This window comes from Octopus sinensis, linkage group LG19, assembly GCF_006345805.1.
Source record: "Octopus sinensis linkage group LG19, ASM634580v1, whole genome shotgun sequence".
NCBI lineage: Eukaryota > Metazoa > Mollusca > Cephalopoda > Octopoda > Octopodidae > Octopus > Octopus sinensis.
This window is the reverse complement of record NC_043015.1, coordinates 40,672,048-40,695,891: the sequence shown is the minus strand read 5'-3', so window position 1 is coordinate 40,695,891 and position 23,844 is coordinate 40,672,048. Positions and strand designations below refer to the sequence as shown.

The 23,844-nt window shown below is 39.5% G+C and overlaps 1 protein-coding gene across 5 annotated transcripts in view; it reads left to right on the top strand.

Annotated features, from left to right (window-relative positions):
* Window positions 1-23,844, top strand: part of LOC115222094 (fibronectin type-III domain-containing protein 3A) — a 349,812-nt gene that overhangs the window by 66,870 nt on the left and 259,098 nt on the right. For 3 of the 5 annotated variants that reach the window (XM_036511331.1, XM_036511330.1, XM_036511333.1), the window contains exons 2-3: window positions 7,971-8,032; window positions 16,987-17,033. The gene's annotated coding sequence lies outside the window, so the exon portion shown is untranslated. The remainder of the gene's footprint in view (window positions 1-7,970; window positions 8,033-16,986; window positions 17,034-23,844) is intronic. The other 2 variants (XM_036511332.1, XM_029792195.2) reach the window with 1 other exon arrangement.

Below are 23,844 nucleotides of genomic sequence, written 5' to 3'. Positions count from 1 at the left end.
AATATATCCCTACACACATACATACATACATACGTTCATACATATACATACATTTTCTTTTTTTTTCTTTCTTTTTCCTTGTTTCAGTCATTTTGACTGCGGCCATGCTGGAGCACCGCCTTTTAGTCGAGCAACTCGACCCCGGAACTTATTCTTTTGTAAGCCCAGTACTTATTCTATCGGTCTCTTTTGCCGAACCGCTAAGTGACGGGGACGTAAACACACCAGCATCGGTTGTCAAACAATGCTAGGGGGACAAACACAGACACATAAACATACACACACACACATATATATATACATATATACGACGGGCTTCTTTCAGTTTCCGTCTACCAGATCCACTCACAAGGCTTTGGTCGGCCCGAGGCTATAGCAGAAGACACTTGCCCAAGGTGCCACGCAGTGGGACTGAACCCGGAACCATGTGGTTGGAAAGCAAGCTACTTACCACACAGCCACTCCTGCGCCTATGTATATACACACACTATATATACTTAATGAAAACTTAAGTCTATAAAAAATAGCAAGTATTTAATGGTGGACAGCTGTAGAATGTCAAGAATGTGAGCAATTGGGCAATGGTGGTGGTGGTGGTGGTGCTGGCAATGGTTGTAGTGCCGGTATTGAGGTGTTGGTAGTTTTGGCATATCATGAAGGTAGTGAATGGTGGTGGTGGTGGTGGTGGTGGTATAGTTTTGTTGATTGTCATGGTGGTAGTTCTGGTGGTGGCGATGTTTAAACTGACTGTTTCGGTAGTGGTTGTGTTTGTGGTATAGGCTGACGTCTCAGTGGACACCCCTATTTCCTGTACGGTAGTAGTAGTAGTAGTAGTAGTAGTAGTAGTAGTAGTTGTAGTGGTGGTGGTCGCGAAGCATTAGTTTGTTTGCAAATTCTTTTTGGTTCCATTCTGGGGATCATCAGAAAGGTTGGGGGGGAGGAGGAAGGGTGGCAACAGTGGTGGTGGTGGTGGTGGTGGTGGTAGGAGACTTTTGAAAAAGTCAAAGGGAGCGGATTAAAAATAAAATCAACAAAAGAAATAAAGGATTCTGCCTTCCCTTGGCGCTGTTTGATCTCAGAATTAGTTTATTTACCAAGTGTGTGTGTGTGTGTGTGTGTGTGTGTTGGGGTGGGAATAGGTTAGGACTGAGGCTGTGGATTTAATTAAAAGCTTTTCTTAAAAAATAGACCAAAGAAGAGAGAAAGAGAGGAAGAGAGAAATAAAGAGAGGGAGAGAGAGAGAAAGAGAGAAGTGGTTATTGTGGGTCTTTACAGATGTTGTTGTCGTTGTTGTTGTTGTTGTTTAAATTCCCTATCGCCCAGTCCAACCCTAATCCAGTGGACCTGTGATCGAAGGTGTTCCAGTTGCGACCCTCCAGCCTTTTATCCAGACATACGGAATCTAATGTGTCCTTCCTTGTTGCTGTTGTTTAGCCACAGGTCAGTGTCGATCCTGTTGACTAATGATCAAAGATTTTTTTTACTGTGACTAACACAACATTTCTTCAAGCATAGTGTATCTAGGACTACATTATCTAATGTGTCTTTCCTTGTTCATCCCTAATTCAGCAAGAGCTATGATCAAAGGGAGTCTAGCCATGGCCACCCTGTCCACAACCACATGTAATCTTTTGCTCTTTGCTTTTTTTCAGTCCTTACACTGTGGCCATGCTGGGGCACCATTTCGAAGAATCTTTAGTTGAATGGATCGATGCCAGTTCCTACTTTTTTTTCGTAAAGCCTGGTACTAAGTTACAGGGATGTAAACAAACCAACACTGGTTGACAAGTGGTGGGGAGGGATGGACAGACAGACAGACACACACACATAGCAACAGGCTTCTTTTCAGTTTCTAACTACCAAATCCACTCATAAAGCTTTGGTCGGCCTGAAGCTCTAGTAGAAGACACTTGTCCAAGGTGCCATGCAGTGGGACTGAACCTGGAACCATGTGGTTGGGAAGCAAGCTTCTTATTTCTTTATTGCCCACAAGGAGCTAAACATAGAGGGGACAAACAAGGACAGACAAAGGGATTAAGTCGATTACATCGACCTCCAGTGCATAACTGGTACTTAATTTATCGACCCCGAAAAGATGAAAGGTAAAGTCGACCTCGGTGGAATTTGAACTCAGAACGTAACAGCAGATGAAATACCTATTTTTTTACTACCCACAAGGGGCTAAACATAGAGGGGACAAACAAGGACAGACAAACGGATTAAGTCGATTACATCGACCCCAGTGCGTAACTGGTACTTAATTTATTGACCCCGAAAGGATGAAAGGCAAAGTCGACCTTGGTGGAATTTGAACTCAGAATGTAGCGCAGCCGAAATACGGCTACGCATTTCGCCCGGCGTGCTAACGTTTCTGCCAGCTCGCCGCCTCTTACCATTTCTTACTACACAGTCACACCTGCACCTATTGGTGTTCTTCTCTCATGCAAAGTGTGATCTGAGAAGCATTGGCTGCTAATTCTAGCAAATCAAGTGTCTTTGCTGACTCTCAAGATGTGTGGTGTTGGTGTTGTGGTTTAGTGAGGGACTCGGGGAAATGGTGCTTCGTTACTACTGGCATTGTGGTATAGGGTAGAATATGGGTAAGAATAGCAAGAGTAGCTGTGTAGTAAGAAGCTTGCTTCCAAATCACATGGTTCTGGGCTCAGTACCACTGCATGGCACCTTTGGCAAGTGTCTTCTACTATAGCTTCAGGGCCAGCCAAAGCCCTGTAAGCGGATTTCGGAAATGGAGACTGAAAGAAGCCTGTCGTATGTGTGTGTGTGTTTTTCAGAAAACGAAAAAATAGTTTCACCATCCCATAACAAAACCGTTGTATTACACTTTGACAATTTTTGATATTTTGGCATCTGAAGGAGCTGGAGATACAATAGTTTGACCAAAAGAATCGGCTATTGCAAGCAGAGATAAATATTGAAAAAAAAAAACACATGGCCAAATTTGGACATACGACAGTTTAACATACCATCATCATCATCATTATCATTTAACGTCCATTGTCCATGCTGGCATGGGTTGGATGGTTTGACTGGGCTGATTACCTGGGAGGCTGCACCAGACACCAGTCTGATTTGGCATGGTTTTCTACAGCTGAATGCCCTTCCTAACACCAACCACTCAGCAGAGTGTAGTGGGGGGTTTTGCATGACACCTCGGTGCCAATTAGTGTGACACTGGTATCTGCCGCGACAGCAATTTTGCTCGGCTTCATGGGTCTTCTTCTCAAGCACAACATAATGCCAAAGGTTTTGGTTATTGCCCCCCGGTGAGGCCTGTTTCCACGAGGCCCAACACTCAAAAGGAACTCAACCACTTTGGCTCCGTCAGGCCGAACGTTCGAGAGGAACTCAGCCACTTTGCCTGTATATGCCTTTGTTTCTCTGTTTGTCCCCCACTGCTGTTTGACAACTGGTGTTGGTTTGTTTATGTTCCCATAACTTATCAGTTCGGTAAAAGGGACCAATAGAATGGAAATCAAACTTAAAAAAAGACAACGAAAGATCTAGGTCCTGGGGTCGATTCATTTGACTAAAAAATTCTTCAAAATAGTGTCCCAGCATGGCCACGTTCTAATGACTGAAACAAGTAAAAGATAGAAGATCGTAGTAGAAGGCCCGGTTCTGGTGCGGTGGGGGGTTTACATTTTTGGGTGGGGAGGATAGGAAAGTAGCAAACGCAGATGTATATTTTGGTTAATGCAGGAAGAGAATTCCAGAAGATGGCATGTCAACTACTTGTTTGTTCCAGTTAACCCCACCCTCTATACACCCCTATTATCTCCCTTTACTACCTACCTACCCCACTATGCTTAACCCCAGTTATTTGGCTAGTGAAGGGGTCTGTATGCAATCACCTTAAGCTGGCAGAAATAGCAGCCAAATCTCATTCAAATCTCAACCTACTTTTCTTAGATAAGAAAAGGAATTACTAGATAATGAAGTTATACAGAATTCCAGGAAAGACAAGGTGGTTATGATTGGAATGTCTGTCAGTGTTGGTCTGGAAGTAAATAACAAGAACAAACAATCTGGTTGAAGAGGATGCCTCACTAACCTGCTAGAAATAGCTGCCAAGTTACCTCAAACCACACCATGCTGCTTTTAAAAAAAAGAGGAGGACACCTTGATCAGTGTAACCCTCAGTTATACAAAATCACAGTGATGGTCACGGCTGGAATGCCTTTAATCATAGGCCTGCATGATTGGGGCCTGACCTGGAGCTATACAACAATAAGTACCACTACGTACCCCATTCATATATCCTGTTTTTCGAGAAATCAGATTTTTTATTGCTTAGACACCATATGCATGTACATGTGTGTGTGTATGTGAGTTTATATAAACACACACACACGCGCGCACACACGCATATCTTTCCACCCCGCTCTCGTACAACACCATACGTAAATAAACCATTAGCGCCATACTCTTGTATCTAGCCGAGCATTTCTCTTCCCCTTTTCACTTCCTGTTTATCAATATTTATAAAAACGTCAGAGAACAATCTAGAAAAACCTACTTTTTCCTACCAGTTAAAAATGTGACCACAGTTGCCCTCCCCCCCCCCACTGCCAGCCCCACCCCTAACAGTGGGGGCAACTGTCTGACCCCAATTTCATGTTCATTCATATTTCTATTCTCAAATATGAATCTTTTATAAACCTTCAGAATTCCCTCAAAGAAAAGAAAATTAGGATCCACGATCAGTGGTGATGGTCATCATTTGTCAGTTACCTCCCTTACTTTTGTGCTCTCCACTCTTGGCTTCATAAACTCTTCTAAAATTACTTTTGTCCTCTTTTACGTGTACTCTTTCTGTTGGTACATTTGCTGTCTTGTACTCTTTTGAAGTTATCTTTTGAAGTTATCTTTTCCTTATTCTTATTTACCTCTTGTTACGACCCCTTATCAAATTCTCATCACCTCCTCCTCTGTACTCTCTTGGGTGTAGGGTGTGGCTGTGTGGTAAGAAGCTTGCTTCCCAACCACATGGTTCCAGGTTCAGTCCCACTGCTTGGTACCTTGAGTAAGTGTATTCTACTATAGTCTCGGGCCAATCAAGGCCTTGTGAGTAGATTTGGTGGATGGAAACTGAAAGAAGCCCGTTGTGTGTGTGTATCTTTGTGTTTACCCACCCCCTCTGCTTGACAACCCATGTTGGTTTGTTTACATCCCTGTAACATTGAGGTTCAGCAAAAGAGAGTAATAAAATAGATACTGGGGTTGATTTGTTAAGCTAAAATTCTTCAATGTGTTGCCCCAGCATGGCCTTAGTCCAATGACTGAAACAAGTAAAAGATAAAAAAGAGGCCTTTGTTTTCGTACTCTGTTGTACTCAACTCTTGTACTTTTTTGTATTTGTCTCTTTATCTTGTAATCTTCTGTAATTTTCTGCTTAGTACTTACCAAATAAACATACATGTGTAGATTTATTTACAACTCATTTACAAACACTTAGTGTCAGTGATTATGTTAATTAGCATACAACACTAATGAATGTACTGATGTGTACTCACAGCAAAGTCAGTGCTGGCTTGTCATCATCATCATCATCATCGTTGTTTAACGTCCGCTTTCCATGCTAGCATGGGTTGGATGAATGACTGAGGGCTCGCAAACCAGATGGCCGCACCAGGCTTCAATCTTGATCCGGCAGAGTTTATAAATATTCTCTCTTTTCTCTCTGTAGACCTGAAGTAGTAGCCATTCCTGATGAGTTGGCAATGACCAGGTGAAACTAGTTGAGCTGTTTTCATGTTTGTCTGACTGAGAGAATCCTGTGATTTAATCAGGGGTTATAGCATCAGGGGTGATAGTATTTGGACAGTCAGACGAACTGGATGTTTGTTAAAAGACAAAAATTTATTTACAAGTTACCTGCTACCTCAGTGCTTCGTTTATATATTACATACAGACACATATATATGAACACATACACAGTGTGTGTGTGTATATATATATATATATATATATATATACACACACACATATATATACATATATATATATATATATGTATTTATATATGTATATATATATATATATATATATATATATATATGTATGTATGTTTAGTCTTTTGTTGAAGGAAGGCAGCAGTGGGAGGGAGGGGGGAATAACGAGGATGTTTTTGTAGATAAAATGCAGTTTGTTTCCAGGTGGGGGTGAATGGGTGGGTGGGTGGGTGGTGGTGTGTGGTGTATGGATTGGGAAAAAAGCTTGCCAAAGGGGGAATGCAGGAAAGCTGACATGAAGAAAAATTCAGCTGCAAAACTGTCGGTGGGGTGTTTCCACCCACTCCCAAAATTTGCATAAACGCAAACACATACATACATGGCGTACATGTGCATTTCGTTGTGGTTACCGTTGCCAAAATCTTGGGTGTTTCCTTGTCATTCTTGTGATATCTTGAACTAAAGCCAGATGATAAGTACAAAGAAATATGCCTGTTTATTGATCATAGTCTTTGGAAATGGTAATTCTCAGAAAATTGTTGCAGTCGTAGAAACTCTGCACCCTCTCCCCTAATTATGACTTCTCTCTTCCTTCCAATGAATCTTCGTAGACAAGAAGAACTCAGGAAATGTCTATTCTCTCCTACTCCACCCACTCCCTCGTTGTTTTCTACCTGTATATGGTAATTACTAATTAATGACTGTTAGCCTCGTTTATTTACTAAACATCAACTATCTCCGCCGATCTCCGCATTCTGGGCGTGGAGCAGGACAATGGAGACTGCACACACATTACAAGTGAAATGATGATAACCACCACCCCCACTCAAACTCCTTTCAAGTCTTCCCTCCACTCAGTCTCCACTCAAGTCTTCCCTCCACTCTAGTCTCCACTCAAGTCTTCCCTCCACTCTAGTATCCACTCAAGTCTTCCCTCCACCTTAGTCTCCACTCAAATCTTCCCTCCACTCTAGTATCCACTCAAGTCTTCCCTCCACTCTAGTCTTCACTCAAGTCTTCCCGCCACTTTAGTCTCCACTCAAGTCTTCCCTCCACTCTAGTCTCCACTCTCAGATGGTGTCATTCAGAGGCTTTTTTTCCTGCTGTTGTTATTGTTGGTAGGAGCGTGGCTTAATGGTTTATGTATTCGGCTCACCACTTCAAGGTTCTGAGTTCAGTTCCCGGTAGCACATTATGTCCTTGAGGAAAACACTTTATTTCACATTGCTCCAGTCCACTCAGCTGGCAAAAATGAGTTGTACCTGTATTTCAAAGGGCCAGTCTTGTCACATTCTGTGTCACACTGTATCTCCCTGAGAACTACATTTAGGGTACGTGTGTCTGTGGAGTACTCAGCCACTTGCACATCAATTTCATATCAGTTCATTTTATTGTTTAGAGCAAGAAATTTTGAGAGGAAACCTGGATACGTTGCAGTGAAATCCTTGAAGAACCATTGTTAAGTGTGGAGGTTTATACTCAGAGGATAAAAATTCTTCCAAAACTTGTGTTTTGTCCTACGTGGGTCAATAAAATAAAGTGTCAGACAAGAACTGAGTCAACATGATTGCCTAACCCACCTTTTCTTTAAAATTGTTGGACTTGTGTCTAAATTAGAAACAACAACAACAATAATAATAATAATAATTGTAATAATTATTAATACTACCACCACTACCACCACCACCACCATCATGCTGCTGAAGACTAAGTCATTGGATTAATTTATACCACAGTTCTGTGAAGATCTTTTAGTTCTCCTTTAGATGTTGCAAATTGTAGAGAAATATTTTTTTTTAAATCCTTTGTTTTAATGTCAAAATATATTTTTAGTTGATAATTGCTGTCACAATTGAATGATATCCAGTTATCATAAATTCTCCGAAAGCATTTTTACTCCTCAATTTAATTAATTATTTCTTTCTGTTGTATTCATCTATTTATATTAATCTAATTAAAAAGACATCTGACTAATTAATTTTCCTCGTTCTCTTGCAGGCTTCAAGTGAACTTATTCCAAAATGTTTAAATATTGAACAAACCCAGTGAATGGGCTTCAGGTTAGTCAGCCCCTCGTGTTTCTCTACTTCGCTACTTCCGTAATAAATATATTCTTAATCCTTCAGAAACAAACCCTTTTGAAAGTCAATGCAAGCGTGTTTGATGCCAGTGCTGCCTGACTGGGTCCCATGCTGGTGGCACGTAAAAAGCACCCTCTGAATATGGTCATTGCCAGTGCCACCTGACTGGTTCCTCTGCTGGTGGCACGTAAAAAGCACCATTCGAGTGTGGTCATTGCCAGTGCCACCTGACTGGTTCCTACCATTCGAGTGTGGTCATTGCCAGTGCCACCTGACTGGCCCCTGTGCTGGTGGTACATAAAACGCACCCACTACACTCTTGGAGTGGTTGGCATTAGGAAAGGCATCCAGCTGTAAAAACCTTGCCAGATCAGATTGGAGCCTGGTGCAGCCTCCTGGTTTGCCAGTCCTCAGTCAAATCGTCCAACCCATGCCAGCATGGAAAGTAGACATCAAACTATAATGATGATGATGATTGGTTAATGTACACAGTATATAGCTATGAGCTACTAATTGCATCATACTTTGAATCCATGGAAGGGTTCTAAAGTCTGCGATACAGCTGCTCAATGCGGAGAGGGTTGTAATCTCCAATTCACCAAAAGGAACTAGTCCATATGTTTGCTTTTGCTGAAAATTTCTGATCTGGGATTCAGCAGAGCAGTGGAATTCTTAGATCTAAAAAGGATATGTAATCTTTCAGCTATGCATAGCTTGCATATTTTTATCCATTAACCTATGGCGTGGAGTTTTCTGTGATTTTCCACCTGTAGACCAACTCCACACCATATACAGTCAAGTGGAAAATGGTAGAAAAATCGATGCTATAGGTTAATGTGTCAAAAAATGCAAGTTCGGATGAAAGATCACATATCCTTTTTAGATCTAAGAATTCTACTGCTCTGCTGAATTCCAGATCAGAAATTTTCAGCAAAGGCAAACATATGTACAAGTTTCTTTTAATGAATTGGAGAACACCGCCTTCTCCAGACTGAGCAGCTGTATTGTAGACTTTAGACCCTTTCCGTTGATTCTACACCAACATGTTTTATGGGTGTATGGTCAAAAGGAACATAACTCTAATTCTCTTTGTTCTTTTTTTCCTTTCTTTTTCCGTTTCTTTCACCCTTCCACTTTTCACATTCGCCTTCATCTCATTTCTTTCTCACGATTCTTTTGTTCTGATTTGTAACTTGTATATGCCATGTGCCCAGAGCCTGAAGATTACTTGGAGACACAAGGTGTATTATCAAAACCTGCTTAGAAAACATCTCCAATGTATGAAACTATTAGTAGCCCATAACATTTATTTCTCACCAGATGGAGTACTTTTTTTGTTGATCTTACCTTAACGGAAAGGTAAACTAAATATACATGGCTTAGTGGTTAGGGTGTTGCACTCATGATTGTGAGATCGTGGGTTCAATTCCCAGACTGAACATTGCATTGTGTTCTTGAACAAAGCACTTCATTTCACGTTGCTTTGCGATCATTTCGACACCTGACATCTAGCACTCAATTGCACCTGTACAGGTAATGTCGATTTGATGGAGGGACTGAGCTTATTTCTACACAAACATTTGATCATTATAAACAAATCATCTGTGTTGTTATTCGGTAAGAAATTGTCGAATGCTCATACATTGTCTAATGATGGGAGAGAGTCCATTATTTCTATTATATATATAAAGAGAGAGAGAGAGAGATTACTTTGTGTTTGTCACAAAAGGCCTTGTGGACCCATGGAGGGCTTCTCTGTTTCTTAGACCCACTAACAATAATCACTGGACTTAGATCTTCAGAGTACATGTTGTGTGCACATGCATACAAGTTCAGAATACACTGCATTGTTGAGTATACCAAGCACCATCATTTATAGTTTGTATGTGTGTGTGTGTTTAGAAAGTGCTGTCAAAATCCAGATTTTTTTTCCACGATACTAAAACCTGGAAGGTACATAATGGATTTGGAGGTGATACTTGTGTCCCAAAGCCATATTGTAAAAGCTAAGAAGTCCCCTAACTTTATGATGTGACCTGACTTAACAAAAAAGCAGCCGCGTTGTTGAGTTGATTGCAACATGGAGAGCAGTCACATGGAATGATTTGTCATGCATATAAAGGAGATAAAAGTCCTGGAAGGGATGAGGACAGCAGAGCAGAATGGTTCTTGTAGATGTGGAAATGTTATGGTTCATAGATAAGGGCTTTTCAACTGAAGCTCCAAGGGCTGCATGCGGCCCTCAAGCATCCTTCCGGTGGCCCTCTATAAATATAAACTTTTCTTAATTGACTTGTATTTTATTTTTATGGGTTTGGCTCCCTAAAAAAATCCAGGTTTTGGGTCTGGCTTGGATGTTAAAAAGTTTAAGAACCACAGCTGTAGATAGTTCCAAAATGTTCCAATTGGCTGGAACTGAACTTTGGAACAACAGAAGAATGGACAATGACAAGCTATTGAGCGAAGTGGAGAATATTTGCTCCTGGATATCAGAGAGATTTGTGTGTGGGTGTGTGTGTGAGAGAGAGAGAGAGAAGGGGAGAGCGAGTGTGTGTGAGAGAGGGAGAGAAAGAAACAAATGTTCAACACTTAGTGAAACCAAAGTAGTTGCTACATGGTTTGGTATGGTGGCTTCATGTCTTGCAAAATGGATGGATATACTCTGATGTGGACTAAAAGAACCCAGACATCCCGCTGGTGGCATCAGTGGCTGCTTGGCACCACTGGAGGGGATGATTCTGTTGAAAGTTGCCAAAATCCTTCAGATCTCCAGGCAACATCTGATGAAAGGAATGTGCCACATTCCAATTTCTATGAAGAATTTGTGTGGGTATGTTCATATGTATATATATATATATATAGATAGATAGATAGATAGATACATTCAGATGAATATGGTACTTAATTTGAAGCACCAGAATTTAGTATGGTATTATCCATACAATTTCAGAATTAGGTGATTAAAATCAAAATATGCAACAAGGATATCCAGAGGTAATGCAGTACTGTCGTTTCAAGCAACTCCATTTGATTGAAAAATGCTATCATTACATCAATTTAAATGCAGAGCAATCCTCAGCTGGATAAAGACATAGAATTAAATTAAATTAAAACAGATGGACACATGAGTATAATTTTCTAGGTACCCCCCCCCCCCCCCCCCGCCAAGAAGATAAGGAGATTGACAAAGAACATGCTGCCTTCACTTCAGCTTAGAAGCTACTAAGGTATCAGGGGGAAAGACTTGTTACAGATTTTGCTTGTCACTGTTTTATGGGGTCAGTTTTAATTTATAGACTAGTTTTATCAAATATTTGTATATCTAAGGCAGGAGAGAACAAGCAGCAGTGTCTGTTAGGAATAGGGTGGAGGGAGTTGACGGAAATCGTAGTGGGTATAGTCATAAAAAACTAAAAAAAAAACTATCAAAATTTATTAGAAGCAATATCATGAGATTTGGTAAAGGAAAACTTAAAGCAAGATGTTAGCTGACAATTAAGGGGTGGGGTGGGGGGCACTAGCAGACCATTAATAAAAAGTTTGGTAAAAGTATGGTATATATATATCTCATCATCATCATCATCATCATCATTTAGCGGCTAAAATGTATTCAAAAAACTTTTTATCTTTTTGTTATAATATTCTTCTTAATAATCTTCTGAATAACCCTAAACTTTAACTTTATACAATATGGCAATATTGTTTAAAATATTAAACTATAGTACTCCATGATAAGATTTCCCCTGTTTTCATTATCAATGGTCTGCTTGGGGCTGGGGTCCCCTTTAATTGTCAGCTAACATCTTGATTTAAGTTTTTCCTTTACCAAATCTCATGATGTTGCTTCTAATAAATCGCGTCAGTTTTTTTTTTTTATGACCATATATATATGTGAATATGCATTATATTTTCTTTATAATAGCAATTTGAGCATGTTATGCTGTAATTATTTGGATCAGAAATGACCCAAGGACACCTATAATCCCCATAAAACCAGGCCAAAATAAAACAAACCACACCCTAAACTCTAACCACCAGCCAATATTAACAAGAGGCAGAGGCCTAATTGTGGAACTGGTTTCCGTTGCAGGGTACCTGTGCAGAAGCAAACCAATTTGTGACTCAGTGGAATTTGTTTGAAACCAACTGCATCACATGTACAAAACAAAAGACATCATTCCTGCCAAAACAGGGCTGTTTGGTTCTCATATTCAAAAGTTGTTCGCAACAATTCATCCACAATCTCCATTGAACATAGTCCCCCCCCTCCACAATATTCCTTGCCCTGTTTCTCTCATTCTTCTTAATTATAATTCTTTATTATATCATCCAAATTATATTTCATTCATAAATTTCTGATTCTTGCTTTTGAATACGTATTTCCATCTCTTCGAGTTATTTCTTTCAACTTCTGGTGACGTTTTCTTCCAGTTTCATTTCAACCATTCTTTTTGCCCCAAACGCTCCTTGCCTACAAATTAGATTTCATAATTTAATGTCCGTTTCCCCTTGCTGCCTTGGGTTGGACTCTTGTCATATTATGTTGTGGCCATTTGAGGACAGATACAAGCCACTGATGCAAAAAACCGTGACAGAACTCATTTGATGTTGTCCATGTTGGCGTGACAACCATTTTAATATTTCTCATGTCATCACATGAAATCTGGACAATTATGTGAATTAGTAATATCAAAAGGTATTCATGGTCAGTTTTGTGTTGTTTTATATTCTTTTTCCACTTCAAAAATCAAATCAAATTAAAGTCATCTTGATTACCCTCTCAGGTATATTTCCTTCATTCACAGGTGACAACTAATTTTCTAACAATTGTCATTCTTATAACTTTTGTTAATTTCTTTTTTCATTCTGTTTCTTCTCATTTTTGCTATATTAATTACATGGATCTTTCCTCACCTGCATCAGGCCTTACATATATATACACACATCCCTCCACCACACACACAACACACACACACACACACACACACACATATGTATGCATGCATACATACATGGTGGTTGTGAGTCCAACAACACAGGGACTGATGAGCAGGAAGGTGGAAGAAACTGAGTATGGGAATGTGCCGAATAACTTTTGATAAACAAATCTGTCCTGTCTAAAGTAAGAAAACACTGCAGAAATCTTGCAGAAATCTTGTAAAAGTATGGTTTGATTATAGGAAAGCATTTGGCGTTAGGAAGGGCATCCAGCTGTAGAAACACTGCCAGATCAGACTGGGCCTGGTGCAGCCTTCTGGCTTCCCAGACCCCGGTCGAACTGTCCAACCCATGCTAGCATGGAAAGCGGACGCTAAACGATGATGATGATGATTTGACTATAACCGCCATTTATGTCTGTTGAACCCTCTGCACTTAGCAGATGTACATTCTACGTTAGTCACTGCCATTGGGGGGCCCACAAAGACCTGACCCACAACCCTCACATTTATAACTGTGAGTGAAACGGTTGTATCCAGTGTTGTAAATATTTTATGGGAACATTCCAAGGAAATCGTATTCCTGTAATTCTATTTATTTTGGCATTAAATCCATTAGCATTCTTACTCCAAAATTCAAGTGGTTTCATGCTTGGATCTGCAACTGTTACAGAGATAACTGTGACCCATAATTTCTTTGTGGATCACCTGAAGATTTATGCTGAATATTTTAACAATGCCAAAAAAACAGTTGAAATTACTAACGACATTTTCAACAGACACGGGAATGGAATTTGTCCAAAAGAAGTGTTTGTATTTGATTGTTGAATATGGAACAAAGGTATGGGCCCTCTCCAACTGTTGTTCTCAGACTTGTAGGCTTATACTTAGAGTGGCCTGATCCACCCCTAACCCTTTTTGCCACTCTCACCGTTCAGTAAATTTATTTGTGGAAAACAGCTCCTTCTCCACCCTTATCTTCCTTTTCAAGCAAAACATGTAAATATTGATGATGGTTTCACCAAAGAGGAAAGATTCTGTCGTCAAACCGTTCATCTTCATCCACCACTCAACCTCTTTTGCTATATCCTCGAGACAGACACACGAAAAACTTGCCTTTCCTATGTGTTTACACATCTTTTTTTATAAACACAGATATCTTGTTTACCCCACCATCACTTATCTACCCCCTTCCCTTGCTGTTGTTGCATCCCCTTAATCGCACACATTGTACCCTTCTCTACTCAACCCCTACTTTCCTTAAATAATGAGCCTATCTCATCTCCTGGCTGTGTGTCTCTTCATTGCACTGGAGGCAACTCTTAACTGGACATTTATTATTATTATTATTATTATTATTATTATTTAGTAGTAGTAGTAGTGGCAGCAGCAATAATTGTAGTAGTAGTAGCAGCAGCAATAATTGTAGTAGTAGTAGCAGCAGCAATAATTGTAGTAGTAGTAGTAGTAGTAGTAGTAGTAGTAGTATTAAGGTAGGAGCTGGCATTATTGTTAGCACATCAGTTAAAATGCTTAGTGGTATTTTGTCTGCCGTTACGTTCTGAGTTCAAGTTCCGCCGAGGTCGACTTTGCCTTTCATCCTTTCAGGGTCGATTAAATAAGTACCAGTTATGCACTGGGGTCGATATAATCGACTTAATCCGTTTGTCCGTCCTTCTTTGTCCTCTCTCTGTTTAGCCCCTTGTGGGTAGTTAAGAAATAGGTGCTTTGTCTTTACATTCTGAGTTCAAATTCCAAGGTCAGCTTTCCCTTTTAATCCTTCTGGGGTCGATGAAATAAGTACCAATCGAACACTGATATAATTGATTATCCCCTCCCACCAAAATTTCAGACCTTGTGCCTGTCATAGAAAAGATTATAACTATTATTGTTGTTGTTGTTGTTGTTGTTGTATTTTTAATTAGAAAGTTTGTGAATGATGGCATTGTAGTCCTAATGACATGTCTAACTTTTCTCACCTCAACACGATCTACTAAATCATTAAATGGTGACTGACACCTGTAATAATTTTACTGCTTCCGTAAAGGGACTGCAGTTGTTGCCGTGCAGTTCAGGTGTTTAATTAAAGGGGCTGTAACCCAGTAGGGGCTACAAGATTCATTCTGACATCGAAAGTTAATTTATTAATGTGTCAGTGCACAAATATTTAGATTGGACACGGAATTAGTTGAGATGGCTTTTCTGTGGCTGGATGCCTTACCTGTCGCCAACACTCACCTGTCTTCCAAGCAAGGTAACATTTCTTCATGGCCAGACATGACTTGTATGATGGTGATATTCATTTAGATCTACCACATGGGGACAAAGTGGTAACCACTCATACACACACGCATACATGTATATATGATGAGGAGCTTGGTCAGGTTGACACTTGCCCAAGGTGCCACACGGTGGGCTTGAACCTGGAACCAAGTGGTTGGGAAGCAAGGTTAACATCACAGATAAAAACCTACACCACACACACACACACACACATCTTTTATCTTTTACTTGTCGTTAGACTGGCCATGCCGGGGCACCACCTTGAAGAACTTTAAACGAATGAATTGACCCCACTACTTATCACTGGTACTAATTTTATCAGTCTCTTTTGCAGAACTGCTAAGTTATGGGGGATGTAAACACACCAACACTGGTTGTCAAGCAGTGGTGGGGGACAATGACAGACACAAAGATACACACACACACATACATACACACAAATACACACAAATACATACACATACATATATACGACAAGCTTCTTTCGGTTTCCGTCTACCAAATCCACTCACAAGGCTTTGGTCGGCCCAAGGCTATAGCAGAAGACACTTGGCCAAGGTGCTACACAATGGGACTGAACCCAGAACCATGTGTTTGGGAAGTCAACTTCTTACCACACAGCCATGCCTACACCTATTATTTCTTTATTTCTTTGAATGAATTTGTGTGTATGAGGTACAAGAACTGAATATCAAACTGCTGTTAATGTTCCTGTTTTTTAGCTAAAGGGATCATTGAGTAGGAACATCATCGTCATTTAAGGTCTGTTTTCCATGCTGGCATGGATTGGAAAGTTTGACAGGAGCTTACTGCACCAGACTCCACTGTCTGTTTTGGCATGGTTTTTACAGCTGGATGCCCTTCCTAACACCTTAAATTAGTTTATGTAAACCTAATTTCATATTAATGGGGAAAATCATTTTGGAAAGCATCAATGAGCCATTGAAGTCTTCCAGCAGATTCTTAGTGCCTTTGTCTATCAAATAGCACATGAAATATATTTCCTTTTGATGGACAGGGTTTGCCCTATGGACCAGCAGCCCCTCTCTGTCTCTGTCTCTCTCAGTTTAGCCCCTTGTCTGTCTCTAGTGCCAATGGCACAATAAAACCTAGCCTGTGCTGTAAAGTGGATGATAATAGGAAGGGCATCCAGTCAGAGAAACCTTGCTCAAAATGGAATGCCCAGAGGAGACGTGGCCTCTGCAAGTTGTTTTGCTGCTCCTCACTGGGTATGCAGCAGTTTTAAAAAAGTTGCTTTGAAGTGGAGAGGGCTCTTTTAGTTAGGTCACTGTGAACCTCTCGAGGTCCAAATGCAACGTACATTTGGTCCTCAGTGTAAACCTGACACAACAACAAATGTTGGCTGTTCTTCTCTGTTGTGTGCAGCAGATGGTGAGAAAGACCACAGCGTGATGCTGTTAGTTCCATCAAACAACACATGCTACTTGTTGAAGAATGAACCGAAAGTGATGACGACGATGATGACGACGAAGACTACCACATGTGCATATGCACGTACGTGTGAATGTGTGTCTTTATATATGTATGCATGCGTGTGAATATAATTGTGTGAATGTGTCCTTATGTATATATGCATGTGTGGCTATATATATGTACGTATGTGTGTGTGTGTGTGTGTGTGTGTGTGTGTGTGTGTATTTATTTCCTACACAGTCTGTTGTGCTAACAGTGATTCTGTTACCATTTTTCTAGGCTAACACATCTGAAAGTCTGTTAAATGCGTACAACCAACTGCGTTTGTAAGTCAATTTTTATGTGTTTTTTTCTCTTTATTTTAAATTTTATTTTTTTTACATTTATCTTTATTTTTTTTTTTTTTTACTTTTTTTTCTTTATCAACAAACTTCTAGAAATGTCTTTGTGTTTGTTATTATACTTTGCCTTTTTTTTTCTTTTAAAAAAAAAATTCTTTGTTTGTAAAATTATTTTGTTTTTTTTTCCCTGTCAGTCCTGGGGATTGATATTGTTCTGTGTGTATGGGCACATTTTTTGTGTGTGCATTTTAATTTTTACAGATTTAATTAATTAGAATTTTTTTTTTTTTTGTTTGTTTGAAGCCATCTTTCATGTAAGATGACCAAAAGTTGGAGGTGGAAACTAGGGAATTCTAGTTTGGCATTTACACGCAATTCTGTGACATGATGGCATTAAATGAACTGGTACTGGCTTCATCTTGTCATCTGTTTGGTCCTTGGTCATTCAACTATTATATTTATTATTACTATTATTATTATTATTATTATTATTAAAGGCAGCAAGCTGGTAGAATTGATAGCACATCAAACAAAACGCTTAATGACATTTCTTCTGGCATTCGAATGCCACCAAGGCAGGCTTTGCCTTTTGTCCTTTTAGGGCCGATAAAATAAGGTACCTGTTGGACACGGGAGTCAATGTAATCGACTTACACCTACCCCTAAAATTGCTGGCCTTGTGCCAAAATTTGAAACTTATTATTATCATCATTATCATTAGTATTATTATCTTTATTATTATTATTATTCAAGTCAATTTGCCTTTCATCTTTGCTTTTGACTTTGCCTTTCATCCTTTTGGGGTTGATGAATTAAGTACCAGTTACACATTGAGGTCTAGCTTCCTGTGACTAGCTTCCTTCCCACCGAAATTTTCAAGGCCTTGTGCCTAGAGTAGAAATAATTATCATTTATCATCATCATCATTATTTGCCACATAAAAAGCACTCAGGCCACTCTGCTGGGTTGTTGGTGTTAGAATGGGCATCCAGTCATAAAAGCCCTGCCAAAACGAGCGTAGGTGTTTGGTGCAGGTTCCTGCCTGGTCAGCACCTGTCAAACCATCCAACCCATGCCAACATGGAAGGCAGTCATTAAACGATTATTATTACCATTATTATTATCATTATTATTTAAAAAGAGCTGGGATTTAAAAGTTTGGCCAAAAAAGAACACAGGTTGCACAGTTAAGAATTTTGCATGGCAAATCTGTGGTTCTGGGTTCAATTCCACATCACTGAACCATAGGCAAGTGTCCTTCTATGGTCTTGCACCAGCCAATGTCTTGTGAGGGCATTTGATAGATGGAAACTATAAGAAGTTTGTGTGTGTGTATTTCTATGTCTCATTATCATTATTTGACCGTGGTCGAGACAATGGAATTTACCATGCCACGCCAGACTTCACGGTCCATCATAGCATTACAGAGGTCCTATCGCTGGATGCCTGTATCCCTGGAGATTACATTAGGGTAGGAGATGTGCGCCCTCTGGTATTGTGAGTAGATGGCTTCCAGAGGAGAGAAGTAGAAATTACCTCGTTTTCAGCTCTACAACAATGTCCAGCAAACTGGACTTTCCTACCTTTCACAAGAGATGATACAGGTGGTAATTTCCCATATATTTGTACTTTGGTTGGATGACGCTTCCACAAGATATTTTGAGCTCTTATAAGGAGGCGAGTGTAGGTTCCATCCAACCGCCTCTCAAGCTTCTTTTATAACGTCCAGGTTTCTGAGCCATTTTCTATGTCTTCTGATATGTATGTGTGTGTGCGTGCATGCATATATGTATCATATAAATGATTTTGTGTAAGTGTGTGTATTAATGTTGATATTCCTCCACTTTTGTGAATTGGTGATGATGTTGACATTTCTGACTGGTCAGCTCTTGTTCTTAAAAATCACTTTAAGACTAAAAGTCACATTTTGGTACAAGGAATCTCTTATTCTCTGAATCTTTATCACATCATAACATAAACACCATCATAAGTTGGAGTTAATCCCTATTTGCTTGTAATCACCTGTGGAAACATGTCTGAACTTGGGTGGGGAAACATTACTTGGCTTTGTCGTGCTTACACGGGTCGGATAAGATTTGTTGGGGCCAATTTTTCTGTGGTTGGTTGCTCTTCCCGTCATCAAACTTCTCTTATTTCCAAGCAAGGCAATATTTCCTCCTCACCTGATCATGTTTTCTTGGAAGATTTCAAACAATCAATACAGCTTGTAGAATGGTAACATTTTGCTTATAGTTCATATACTGTTAAGAGAAGGAAACAGAAACACACACACACACAAAGGTGTGTGTATATTTGCACACGCATATATATATATATTGGTTAGGAAAGGCATCCAACTATAGAAACCATGGTAAATCTTGGCACAGTCTTCTATTCTGTTACTTTCTGTCAAACCGTTAGACTTATGCTAGCACAGGAAGCGGACATTTAATGATAATGAGGATAATATACGCATGTCCAGATATATAGTGGCAATTATGCGGATATACAAATTAGATACATTATATTTAATATAATAGTTTGGACAAGAAGCACAAAATATGTATATATGCATACATGAAAACCGAGAGAAGGCAAAGATGAACTGAAGGCAAGGATTATGGCAGCATTCACCAACTTAAACAAGGAAACTGTCCAGAAGACTTGCAGAAGATTCTGAAGTCGTCTGGAGGCCATGGTTGAAGCCAATGGTGATTTTATTGAATAAATTTATTCTTCAGTATTTCAAGATATTTTTCTGTAATTTTGGTAAATAATATGTTAAAATGAGATGTCAGTGTTATTTTCATTTTTGCGTCATTTAGACGACTTTATTCACCGCACCCTGTATATATATATATATATATATCAGCATCATCATCATCATCATCATTTAACATCCGTTTTCCATGCTGGCATGTGTTGGTCTGTTTGACAAGAGCTGACCATCTGAAGGGCTGTTTAGGGTCCCTGTCAGTTTTGGCATGGTTTCTGTGGCTGGATGCCCTTCCTAACACAGTGTACTGGGTGCCCTTTTACGTGGCACCAGCACTTATGGGCTGGCAAGATTAAGGATGCTCAGCTGGAGAGGGTTGCAGGGGACGAGCAGCCCCAATGCAAGGGCAGCCACGCTTTTGCTTAGCTTGACGTGTCTTTTCAAGGACAGCAAACCTGCGGGAGTCTCAGTTCCCTGTCTTCCCCACCCCGTGTTCCTGATATGAGTAGATCCTTCCTCCCCACATATATTTATACACACACACACACACACACATATGCATACACACACACATCACAGGCCCACGCATGTGTGCATATATTGCAATTTGAAATATTCAAATCTTCCTATTTCCTTATTCTCTCTCTCCCCTCCCCCCTCTCTCTCCTCCTTCCCCATCTCCCCTTCATTCCTCTCTCTCTCTCTCTCTCTCTTTCCCCCCCTCTCATATTTTCATGTCTTGCTAGATCTCTATGTTCAAACAAACCAGTTTTCATGTTGACTCCTCCTCTTTCTTCTTTTTCTTCTTCTCTTTCTTCTTCATTTCTACTACTTTCTCTTCTTCTTCTCCTCTTTCTTCTCCTCTTTCTTCTCCTCCTCCTCCAGTCAAACGACACCATTAACAACATAACTATAGAACTGGGGTGGGAAGGAAGGAGGGGGGTGCACGAAATGTAAATAAAACAGAAATTCTTTTATTTTTTTTTAATTTTTCCCCCCCTTTATTGTAGTTTTTGTTTGTTTTTATCCAGTTTTTGTTAGTTTTTTAAAAAAAAAGAACTTTTCAAAACGTTAAAACATTACTACAATATTTAGTTTTGTATATCAAATACAATGTATGTATATTTCTCTATGTATCTATAAATACACACATATATATATGTATGTATGTATGTATGTATGTATGGATGGATGTAATGCATGTATATATATATATATATATGTATACCCTTGTCATTATGGAAGGCAGACTTTAAAATGATGATGATGATATATGTGTGTGTTTGTGTGCATGTATGTATTTGTACGTGCATGTGTGTGTGTATATATATATGTGTGTGTGTGTGAATAAGTGTGTATGTGTATATAGATATGTATCTATGTATGTGAATGTTTATATGTAAATATATATAAAAATACACACACACACACACACACACCACACACATATGCATACACACACACATCACAGGCCCACGCATGTGTGCATATATTGCAATTTGAAATATTCAAATCTTCCTATTTCCTTATTCTCTCTCTCCCCTCCCCCCTCTCTCTCCTCCTTCCCCATCTCCCCTTCATTCCTCTCTCTCTCTCTCTCTCTCTCTCTTTCCCCCCCTCTCATATTTTCATGTCTTGCTAGATCTCTATGTTCAAACAAACCAGTTTTCATGTTGACTCCTCCTCTTTCTTCTTTTTCTTCTTCTCTTTCTTCTTCATTTCTACTACTTTCTCTTCTTCTTCTCCTCTTTCTTCTCCTCTTTCTTCTCCTCTTTCTTCTCCTCTTTCTTCTCCTCTTTCTTCTCCTCTTTCTTCTCCTCCTCCTCCAGTCAAACGACACCATTAACAACATAACTATAGAACTGGGGTGGGAAGGAAGGAGGGGGGTGCACGAAATGTAAATAAAACAGAAATTCTTTTATTTTTTTTTTTATTTTTCCCCCCCTTTATTGTAGTTTTTGTTTGTTTTTATCCAGTTTTTGTTAGTTTTTTAAAAAAAAAGAACTTTTCAAAACGTTAAAACATTACTACAATATTTAGTTTTGTATATCAAATACAATGTATGTATATTTCTCTATGTATCTATAAATACACACATATATATATGTATGTATGTATGTATGTATGTATGGATGGATGTAATGCATGTATATATATATATATATGTATACCCTTGTCATTATGGAAGGCAGACTTTAAAATGATGATGATGATATATGTGTGTGTTTGTGTGCATGTATGTATTTGTACGTGCATGTGTGTGTGTATATATATATGTGTGTGTGTGTGAATAAGTGTGTATGTGTATATAGATATGTATCTATGTATGTGAATGTTTATATGTAAATATATATAAAAATACACACACACACACACACACACATATATATATACATATATATGTTTATATATATATACAAACATATGTTTATATATATATATACACATACACACACAGACACACACACACACACACACCCTATTTCTTGTCTATACACATGCCTCAGTTAAAAAAAAAAGTCATCTGAGTTAAATCCTATTTTTTTTCTTTCAAAATTTAAAAAAAAAAAAAAGATATTTTCTTTATTCATTGCAAATATTTCAAAGTTCCTCAGAAGACCATTTGAGTCAATAAGTTGTTGACTTTGGCAATGAAGAAAGCGCCAATCCCTTATAGAGACCAATGTCTCCACATAAATCAGTCTCACTGAGAGAAAAGACAGGAAATAAAATTTAAAAAAAAGGATCTTTTTTGCGTTTCAAAATGTGACGGATTTTAAATTGGATTTACTTTTTTTTTTTTATTTCTCGTGTTTTTTCGTTAAATTTTCATTGAAGGGGTGGAGAGAAGGTGGTGAGGTAGGGTGGAGCAAAGTGGACAATGATTTTCTTGTATTGCAGATAGCAAAGTGACAGGTTCAAACCCTGCTGCAATGGGTATGACCTTTATACCACATGTACACTGGTGGTATATCTAGTTGGTGATCATCATCATCATCATCATCGTTTAACGTCCGTTTTCTGCGCTAGCACGGGTTGGACGGTTTGACCGGGGTCTGGGAAGCCAGGGGCTGCACCAGGCTCCAGTCTGATCTGGCAGAGTTTCTACGGCTGGATGCCCTTCCTAACGCCAACCACTCTGCGAGTGTAGTGGGTGCTTTTTACGTTCCACCGGCACAGGTACCAGCGGAGTCCGGCATCGGCCACGATCGGTTGGTGCTTTTAACATGCCACCGGCATGGAAGCCAGCCAAAGCGACGCTGGCATCGGCCACGTTTAGATGGTGCTTTTTATGTGCCACCAGCACTGGAGCTAGTCGAGGCAGCATTGTATACACATATTGCTACATGTGTGTGTATAGGGATGTGAACATGTTTAAAGTAGGAGGAGGAAGAGGAAGAGATGTGTTTGGTGGGGGGGAGTGGCATTGAAAATTTTATTGGGTGTTTGACTTTGGAAGTTCTTTAATGGAATCCTCTGTCTATCAATGTCTCTGTCCGACTCTCTTTCTCTCCCACCCCACTGGCTCCATTGAAAAGGATTTTCAAAATAAATACTTTTAATATTTGTTCATTCTAAATGTTTACAAAATGCATTTGAAATTTCGTTGGTGTTTGAATGGTTATTAGAAGTGTTTCTTAATTTCCATTTAAAATAATTGGTCAGAAGTAGGGCTGTCCTGGTATTGGATGGTAAATCATCATCATCATCATCATCATCATCGTTTAACATCCGCTTTCCCTGCTGGTATGGGTTGGACGGTTTGATAGGAGATGGCGAGGCCGGAGAGCTGCACCAGGATTCAGTTGTTAGTTTTAGCATTGTATATATAATAATAATCATCATCATCATCGTTTAACGTCCGTTCTCCATGCTAGCATGGGTTGGATGGTTCAACTGGGGTCTATGAAGCCAGAAGGCTATACCAAGCCCAGTCTGATCTGGCAGTGTTTCTACAGATGGATGCCCTTCCTAACGCCAACCACTCCGTGAGTGTAGTGGGTGCTTTTTACGTGCCACCCGCACAAGTGCCAGACGGAGCTGGCAAACGGCCACAAACGGATGGTGCTTTTTATGTGC